At 37.8% G+C, this 8,843-nt stretch overlaps 1 non-coding gene across 1 annotated transcript; it reads right to left on the reverse strand.

Annotated features, from left to right (window-relative positions):
- Positions 1-8,357: 8,357 nt before the first annotated feature.
- Positions 8,358-8,464, reverse strand: LOC141523258 (U6 spliceosomal RNA). Its single transcript, XR_012478442.1, has one exon. It is a non-coding gene; the product is annotated as a U6 spliceosomal RNA (small nuclear RNA).
- Between the last annotated feature and the right edge of the window lie 379 nt (positions 8,465-8,843).

Raw genomic sequence — 8,843 nt, forward strand, 5'->3', positions numbered from 1 at the left:
TAGCCTTGCGCCCAGTCCTGCGGACAGGCGGCGCTCCCCTATGGCCTGGCAGCCCGCAGCTCGCTCTGGCACGGCCCCGCGCAGCCGGGCCTCCCTACCCCGGGCACATTAGCATGGGTCCGCCCTCCGGCTTTGCATATTCTACCTGCCTGGACGCTGGCCCTGCCCACCGGTCCGCCTCCTCCCCACTCCCCAGCCCACTGGAAAGAATCCGAGGAAAAAAGATCTACTGGCAGATTTTACGTTATTCAGGCAAAGAAACACCCAGGAAGGAGACAAAGAGACAAGCATAAACAAAGAAACTGGGAGACACCCCAGGAATCAAAAAAAAAAAAAAATTAAAAGTCAAAGAAAAGAAAAGAAATAGACGATGAAAGAGAAGGAAAGGGGTCACCTTCCTACAGAAATGCTGAACACCCTGCCAATTCAAAGGATCACAGGATTTAGAATGGAAAGTTCTCCTTTAATCTAGTTTTATCCAGCACTTGATACCACCGAGCTCCTTTCTCTTCTCATTTCCTGGAGAGCCAGGGTCACCAGAAAAGGTATTAACAAGCAGAGCAGGCGTGTATATATAATAGGAACTTATAGATTGTTTTTAGAAGCCCAAATAGGACACTATAGAATGATCCAAATGAATGTCTCCAATGTGCTGGGTGGATCCTTCATGGCTCTTTATTAAAAGATAGGGGCAAGAATTGCATAAGAATAGAAAGGCCCGGGAGGAGTTGCAATCTGCCTTTGTGGATAGATGAAGATGAGGTCATGGATCTATCAAAGCACCTAAGCAATCTGTTCTGGGAATAGAACAAAGCAAATTAAATAGACATTGTCATTGTCCTGGTTGGAGTTTAGAATCTAAGACATCTTACCCAGAGCCTAGAGAAGGATGGTGCATTGGGACCAAAAGGCAGAAGAATAGGATCCTCAATTCTGTCACTAACTGGCTGTTCAATCTTGGAAAATCATTTAATCTCTGAATCTCAGTTTTCTCATCTGCAAAACTGGGAGGGAGAGGATAATATTTTTATTATTTTAAATATTTGCACTCATCAGCAAGATTGTTGCGAGGAAAATATTATGTAAATTTTAAAGTATTATTCTGAAGCATCTTTGTATCAGAGACACTAAATTGGAATTCTAGCTCTCTCACTTACCTTTATGTCCCTAAGTCCAAAATTTCAGAACCAAAATCTCTTTTATCTATAATAGCACATTACAGGATTGTTGTGAAGTAAAAATGAGATAAATATATGTAAGGGGGTCTTTTGAACCATAAAGTGCTATATAAACATTAGTAATTATAATAAACTCTTCTTCACTTTTGGTGACCTTCCTTATACTCTAGGTGAGAGGATGTCTTAAGCTGTAAAGTAGGGCAGGGCAGGATCTATTTAATTTACTTTCATGTGGTTTTCTAAGGTTAGAGGCAAAAATCAAACTCTGACTCCAAATCCAAGTTTGTTTTTTTTTGTTTTGTTTTTGCAAGGCAAATGGGGTTAAGTGGCTTGCCCAAGGCCACACAGCTAGGCAATTATTAAGTGTCTGAGACCGGATTTGAACCCAGGTACTCCTGACTCCAGGGCCCGTGCTTTATCCACTGTGCCACCTAGTCACCCCTAAATCCGAGTTTCTTTCCACCACAAGAATATCCCCTCCTTCTTGCATAGGTCCATTCATTAAATCAACTTTGTATGATGGCAGGTATCTGGAAGCTGGTAATTCAGCCTCTAATGGCTGGGGAAATTTTCAGTTCAGTAATATTGCAAATCCTCCTTTACAAATAGTCATTCATTACTAAGTTATTGTAGATAGAGTAACTGGCATTTAAGAAAAAGTACATATTATACAAGAAAGAAAATGGGCTAGGAGGGGGGCAAAGGGAGTAAGGAAAAATTGAGTTCAGATCCTGTTTCTGACACATATTGGTTCACACTGAGAGCCAATTCACACTCTATGAAGAGGAAATTGCAGGTTTAGGCCAAAAATGACAAACCATAAGGAGAGCATCCCAGCAGGATGACAGAGAAAATGGAGACCTGTACTTGGAATGGAAAACCTGGGTTTCCATTCTGCCTCTAGGCGACTATGGGCAAATTTCTTATCTGAAAGGACTGAAAGACCCCAGATTTATCTTCTAAGTCATGGACAAGTTGAAATCTGCATTGGAGCCTTTCACAACCATCCCAGAATTTCTGTACATAGTAAAGGAAAGGCAGATTCATTTCTCAAAAACCTTCAACCTAATAATCTATTAGGTTGACCCCAATGGAAAACTGATAACCACAAATGTTTCAGATTTTTTTTTGAGGTAGAAAATTAGAGTTGGAAAATGGGAAAGAAAGGACTGAAAAAGAGAAAAGATAAGCAGAATTTTAATCAGCATCCTAAATCTGTCTTCCCCCCCCCTCCATTTATGGGGAATAACTTTTTCAGTTAATCTGAAAAAATATCAAATATCCATTAAAGTCCTACTCTGATGCTTTGTCATGTCAGGAAAATGGACTTGGATCTTAAAGACCTTGTCAGACATGAATATGTCAGGAGGTTTTATTAAACCTGGAAAAGTTTTAATCAATCAATCAATCCACAGGCATTTATTAAGCACCTACTATATATGCTAAGGGATTTAAAAAAACAATAAAGCAGTTATTGCCTTGAAAAAGCTTACATCCCTATCATGTAAAATGTATATAAGTAAGTTTTAGCAGAATATATACAATAATAATTCCAGGGAAAATTTTTGGGGAAGACACTAGCAACTTGAGGGATCAGGTTTGTTGAACTGATTGCTGAAATACTGCATGATTTATCAACCAAGGGTCAGGCTAGCCATGTTTGGAGAGGCTCAGCTTCAACAACTCAAGAAGACAATCAACTAAGGCAAATAAGAGTCGTGAACTACAGCAGTGGAGGTAGTACCTACAAAAGTTAAATGATGAATTCTCAAAGTACAGGAAATGTTGATTTTAAAAACTGATGGTTACAGAGATCGAATGTTCTTTCAGGTTTCACTTATATAGCCTAACCAATCCTAATGTCTGAATCTTAAGGACTGAGGTTCTTTCCCTGGGGTCCCTGAAAGTAATTTTTTAGTAATTTTTTTTCTATTTTGTCAATTGAACTAAAATATAATTTATTTCCTTTGTAATTCTATATATTTTATTTTGTGTATTTAAATCATTATGAGAAGAGATCCATAGGATTGTAAAAGGGGTCTTTGCCACAAAAAAAGTTTTAAGAACTCCTGCTTCAGGATCATATTTTAATACATTTTTGTGATCCCAGAAAACTGTGAGACCAATCTCTGTTTCTTAAAAATATATATTCTTTTATTGATTTTTTGGTCTTCATAGCTCTCACATTTTTTTCCAGAAGATCTCTGTTCCTTCCAGAGAATCATTCCTTATAATAAAGAAAAAAGGAGGAAAGAAAATAATTTAGCAAAACCAACTAATATATCAAAAAGTCTGACATTATATGCAGCATTCCATACCTATAGTCAACTATCATAAGTCTTTTTGGGGGGGACTTTTTTTAAGGTTTTTTTTTTTTGCAAGGCAATGGGGTTAAGTGGCTTGCCCAAGGCCACACAGCTAAGTAATTATTAAGTGTCTGAGACCAGATTTGAACCCAGGTACTCCTGACTCCAGGGTGGGTGCTTTATCCACTGCACCACCTAGCCACCCCTTGGGGGACTTTTTTATTGTAATTTCAGAGCATTCATGTCTAACTGTTTTGTTGTTGGTCTATTTGAGTTTTTGTCTTTTTTTATTCATCAAATAATAAAGAGTCTGGACCCAAAAACTGTTCTGTATACTTATGCTGTGGAAAACAGATCCAATAGCAACCTAGTGGTAAAACTTGAGGGTTGTAGTAATGAGGGATCACTTAAAGTTCTAGCTCATAGATTTGTAGGCAGACTTTATCTGCTCAATTCCTCCAACAGTACTTTTAAAAAATAATCACAATAAGTTTTATAAGAATTGTGATTTTATTAATATAGAGAATTCCAATACAGATCTGACACCTTGACAGTTTATTGTCTTAGAGAACTGATTAGGGCACTGAGAAGTTAAATGACTCATCCAGGTTCAGAGTCCAAATATATCAGAGGAGCATTTGAACAGAGGTGTTCCTGACTCCAAGACCAGAACTGTATCTACCTGACTGTGTATCATCATCATCATCATCATCATTATTATTGTTATGTATAGTAGTTGAAGTGATAGGTTATTTTATAGTTGACAACATTTTTGGGTAGATTATGAAAGTATTATTGGCTCCAATCTATAAATGAGGGAACTGAGGTTTAGAAGAGTTAAGAGACTTACCAAAAGTCCCTGGGTATTAGGAAAAGAAAGAGAGAGAGGGGAAGAGAAGAAGAAAGAAGAAAAGAAGGAGGAGAAGAAGGAGGAGGAGGAGCACCACTGATTCATTCCACAAAATCATACTGCCAGCAAAAACGTGGATTAAGGTCAAAGGTGGGAATTATCCAGAGGTGGAAGTAGTTTATCTGGGTGAGGTCAGAAGGGAAATGAGGCAGGATTTGTATGACTGTGAAAGAATATAGTAGGCAATCACAGTTTTCATTTTGTCTGTGGAAGAAAGCTTGTGTAAACTACTTCTCTAGAAATTTTTGACCTTGCTATTCCTTTCTTGCTGCTGATATAGGAAAGGTCCTGATTACAAGCAAGAGAAAAATCTCCAAACACCCAACCTCCCGGGTGAATAAATCTGATGAGCTATAAATCTAGTTGGTACCATCCTAAAGATAGGTGCATATTCCTACAAATCTGTTCAGGCATTCAGCCCCATGGGTACTGAAGTCTTCAACTTCAATCTTTCCTTCTTAGACTCCTCTTCAATTTCTAGGAATAACTGAAACCCAGAAAAGCCTTGAATGACTTATATAAATTTATGTAAGTGAAGTGAGCAGAATCAGGAGAATATCCTATACAGTAACAGAAACACTGTGTGATGATCAGCTATGGATAGACTTAGCTCTTGTCAGCAATTTGATGACCAAGGGAGATTCTAAAAGACTTGTGATGGAAAATGCCATCTATATCCAGAGGAAAAAACTATGGAATCTGAAGACAAATCAAAGCATACTATTTTCACTTTTATAAAAAAAAAATGGTTTTTTTCTTTCTTATGGAGAGAGGAAGAGATCGGGGGCAGCAGATTGCAGGCATCTTATTCCACAGGGTTGAAACTAAGCAGAGTGGCTCTTGTTCATCATTAATTTTTGAAGAGGACCAATGGCATCTTGGAGTGATATCTTAACTTGGAAATGATTTGGATTTAAGTGAGACAATGTTACATAGTCCTCAGTCTTACTCTCTTCCAGGCATTGAATACCTGTGGAAGGATAAAAGTCAGGACATCTGGCAATGGTCTGGGATGCAGTAGATGACACCATTGGTATCTGAACAAGCAAGCTCTAAGTGCTCCATAGTTCCCAATTCAGTCACCTTCTTGACCATTGGAACAAATTATTCTCACCTGCCCCTTCAGGCCAGGGAAGTCTTTACATGCTTGGGATAGACATCCTCCTAACTCACCAAGAGTTTGGTGAGGGCTGTTGGTTAACCTCAGCTTAGTTTAGCCCATCTGCCCAGACAGTTTTAATGGGATGTGATTGATAAACATGCTACTGTGATATAGCTTTTTGGAGCCACAGGTAAGAGTTGGGTGTCAGGTGAACACCAAAGATAGATAAATAATCCTGAAAAGAACCTGGCAGCCTTCACACCAGACAGGTTATTCCACCCTAAACACCTCCAAACGATGAAGAGTGGATTGAGCCAAAAAGTCCTTTTTTAAATGAAGGCATTGGAAGGAGTTTGCTACCTCCTATTCCATTCCCCAATCACAAGAAACAAAGATGAGGGGGAAATAGACAGAAAGGAAATTATGGTTAGATAGGGGAATTACATACTTTATTTTATTTTTCCTCAGTTACATGTAAAAGCAATTTATAACATTCATTTAAAATTTTTGAATTCTGGAAAACACTCCACCCAGGTGATAGAGGTACCTGACTTGCTGACTTGCCATTTTCTTCTTCATATTTTCCTCTTGTTATCAAGTCATTTTGCTAACCATTCTAATCCTAGCTCTCACTAATTTCTCAATTCCCTGACCCCAACCTTTTTAATTCATATCTTCTACCTTTACTCTCTTAGTTATCCCTTAGTGTGGTATGAAATGAACTACATACAAAGTAAAAGCAACATTGCAGGATGATCAGCTGTGAATGACTTAGCTTTTCTTGGCAGTGATGTGATCCGAGACAACTGAAGGATTTAGGATAAAGAATACTATCTCTCCCCAAAGACATAGCTGATGGGGTTTGAATACAGATTGAAACATCCTTTTTTTTTTTTTCTTGCAAGGCAATGGGGTTAAGTGGCTTGCCCAAGGCCACACTGCTAGGTAATTATTAAGTGTCTGAGGTCATATTTGAATTCAGGTCCTCCTGACTCCAGGGCCAGTGCTCTATCCACTGAAGATCCTTTTTTTTTAAACTTTATTTTTCTTGAAGTTTCTTTTTTTTTGGGTGGGGGGAGACTAAGCTTACATTCTCCACATGACTGTTATGGTAATGTTTTGCATGACTACAGATTTTTAACCTATATCAAATAATTTACTTTCTCACTGAGGAGGGTAGAGTGGGAAGAAGGGAGAGGGAATTCAGAACTCAAAAATTTTAAATGAATGTTATAAATTGCTTTTACATGTAACTGTGGAAAAATAAAATAAAGTATGTAATTCCCCTATCTAACCATAATTTCCTTTCTGTCTATTTCCCCCTCATCTTTGTTTCTTGTGAATTCAGACTGCTTCTTTATTTGTATTTGAAAAAAAAAAAAGATCTTGTGGGCAGCTAGGTGGTGCAGTGGATAGAACACCAGTACTGGAGTCAGGAGGATCTGAGTTCAAATCCGCTCTCAGTACATAATAATTACCTAGCTGTGTGACCTTGGGCAAGTCACTTAACCCCACTGCTTTTGTAAAAACTAAAAAAAAAAGATTTTATTTAGCTTTTATTGACTACATAGCAATTCTCTCAGCTGTTCTTTTTAACTTTCTCAATCCTCAAGACTATGATTCCACACTCTCAGTAGATGATCTTGTCTTCTACTTGACTAAGCCCTTCTAAGTGAGCTCTCTCACCTCCCCTCCACCACACCTTAAAATCTATGTCCTTTCATTCTTTCCTACTTTCTTTTTGAAGAGGTGACCCTCCTTTTGACAGCTGTTTTCCACCTGTGTTCTTCTTCCCATTCTTCTCTGCTTTCTTCAGAACCTAGTACTATTAATGCTGAACTCTCTCATGCATCTTCAATATCTTCCTCTCAACTGACTCCTTCCCTCTACTTTCAAACATACTCACATTCCCCTAGGCTTGATTCTTCTACCTCTTCATATCTTTTATCTCCCCTTTGCTGCCAGACTTTTAGAAGAGTATTCTATCCTCCCTGTATTTATTTTGTCATCATTCACTCAATCACTACTTTAGCTCCTTGTAATTTGATTTTCATTCCCTTCGCTGAATTAAAACTACTATTCAAGATTACCATTGACCTTATAATTGATAGATTTTACCATGCCCTTAATCTTCATCCTCCTTGGTATTGGTACCACTTTTGCCACTTTTAAACATACTCCTTTAGATTTCTTCTGACTCTTAAATATCTGACTTCTGCTTCTTGGTTTCATTCATTGGTTTTTCTTCTTTTCTTCTTTTCTTCTTGTGGGTATCCTCAGTGGTTCTGTCCTGGGCCCCTTCTCTCCTGTTCCTACCTACATTCTCTCCCCAAGCAATGTTCAGCTACCTGGCAGCTACCTGGAGAACAACAAGGAAATGAAACCATGGACACTTAAAAAAATTTTTTTTGATCTACATCTGTGATGAATTGTTGTAGGAAACTATGGGTGAGGAAATTCCTTCTACCTATGCAGATCAGCAGCTGTTCTGAAAATTATAGTCTTAGAGAAATGCCTGGAGGGGCACTGAAAGGTAACTTGCCTAGGAAAACACAACAATGAAATGCCAGAGATGGGACTTGAACCTATACCTTTGCTTTGTGCAAATCAAACTGTTTGTTACAGTAAAGTCTTAAAACCTCTCATGGATGGGTTACATATGGGGGACAAAATGTTCAGACCTTGCTTAGTGCACACAAAGTGCTCTGATCAAAGGCAAAAAGACAATAGCTCTTTCTGGGGTATCAAAGAACTGAAAACAAAATTGATTGGGGAAGAGGAAAAGAAGAGAGAATATAATTTATTAAACTTCCTATTATGTACCAAGCACAAATATCCCAAATTGTGATGTGAATCAATTAAATAATCTTTTTTTTCCCACAAATTTGAATGTCATTCTTGCACAGGGGCCATGTTGATCTTCTCTGTATTGTTCCAATTTTAGTATATGTGTTGCTGAAGCAAACACCAATTGCATATTCTTATACCATAACAAATTACTAATATTATTCAGAGACTCAAAGGAAAAATTTTATGAACTGATATAGTGTGAAGAAAGAATCAGGCAAATGATATTTACAATGACGACAACAAACAAGCTAAAAGAAAAATAAGATAAGACTGAATGCTCTTTAATTATACACCTTTAAGAAGGGATGATAAAATGTACTATCCCTCTTTTTGTTGTTGAGAAACTAGGGGACGGAATGCTATATATTCTGTAAACTATGATCAGTTTTATGGTGTTTTTGTTACGCTCCTACGATTTTGATTTTTAACCTTTGCTCAAGGGAAGGTTCTTTGAGGGAAAGAAGCAGAAAGGACATATTCAGAAATGAATTTGACAT

The sequence above is a fragment of the Macrotis lagotis genome, chromosome 4 (assembly GCF_037893015.1).
Source record: "Macrotis lagotis isolate mMagLag1 chromosome 4, bilby.v1.9.chrom.fasta, whole genome shotgun sequence".
Lineage (NCBI taxonomy): Eukaryota > Metazoa > Chordata > Mammalia > Peramelemorphia > Peramelidae > Macrotis > Macrotis lagotis.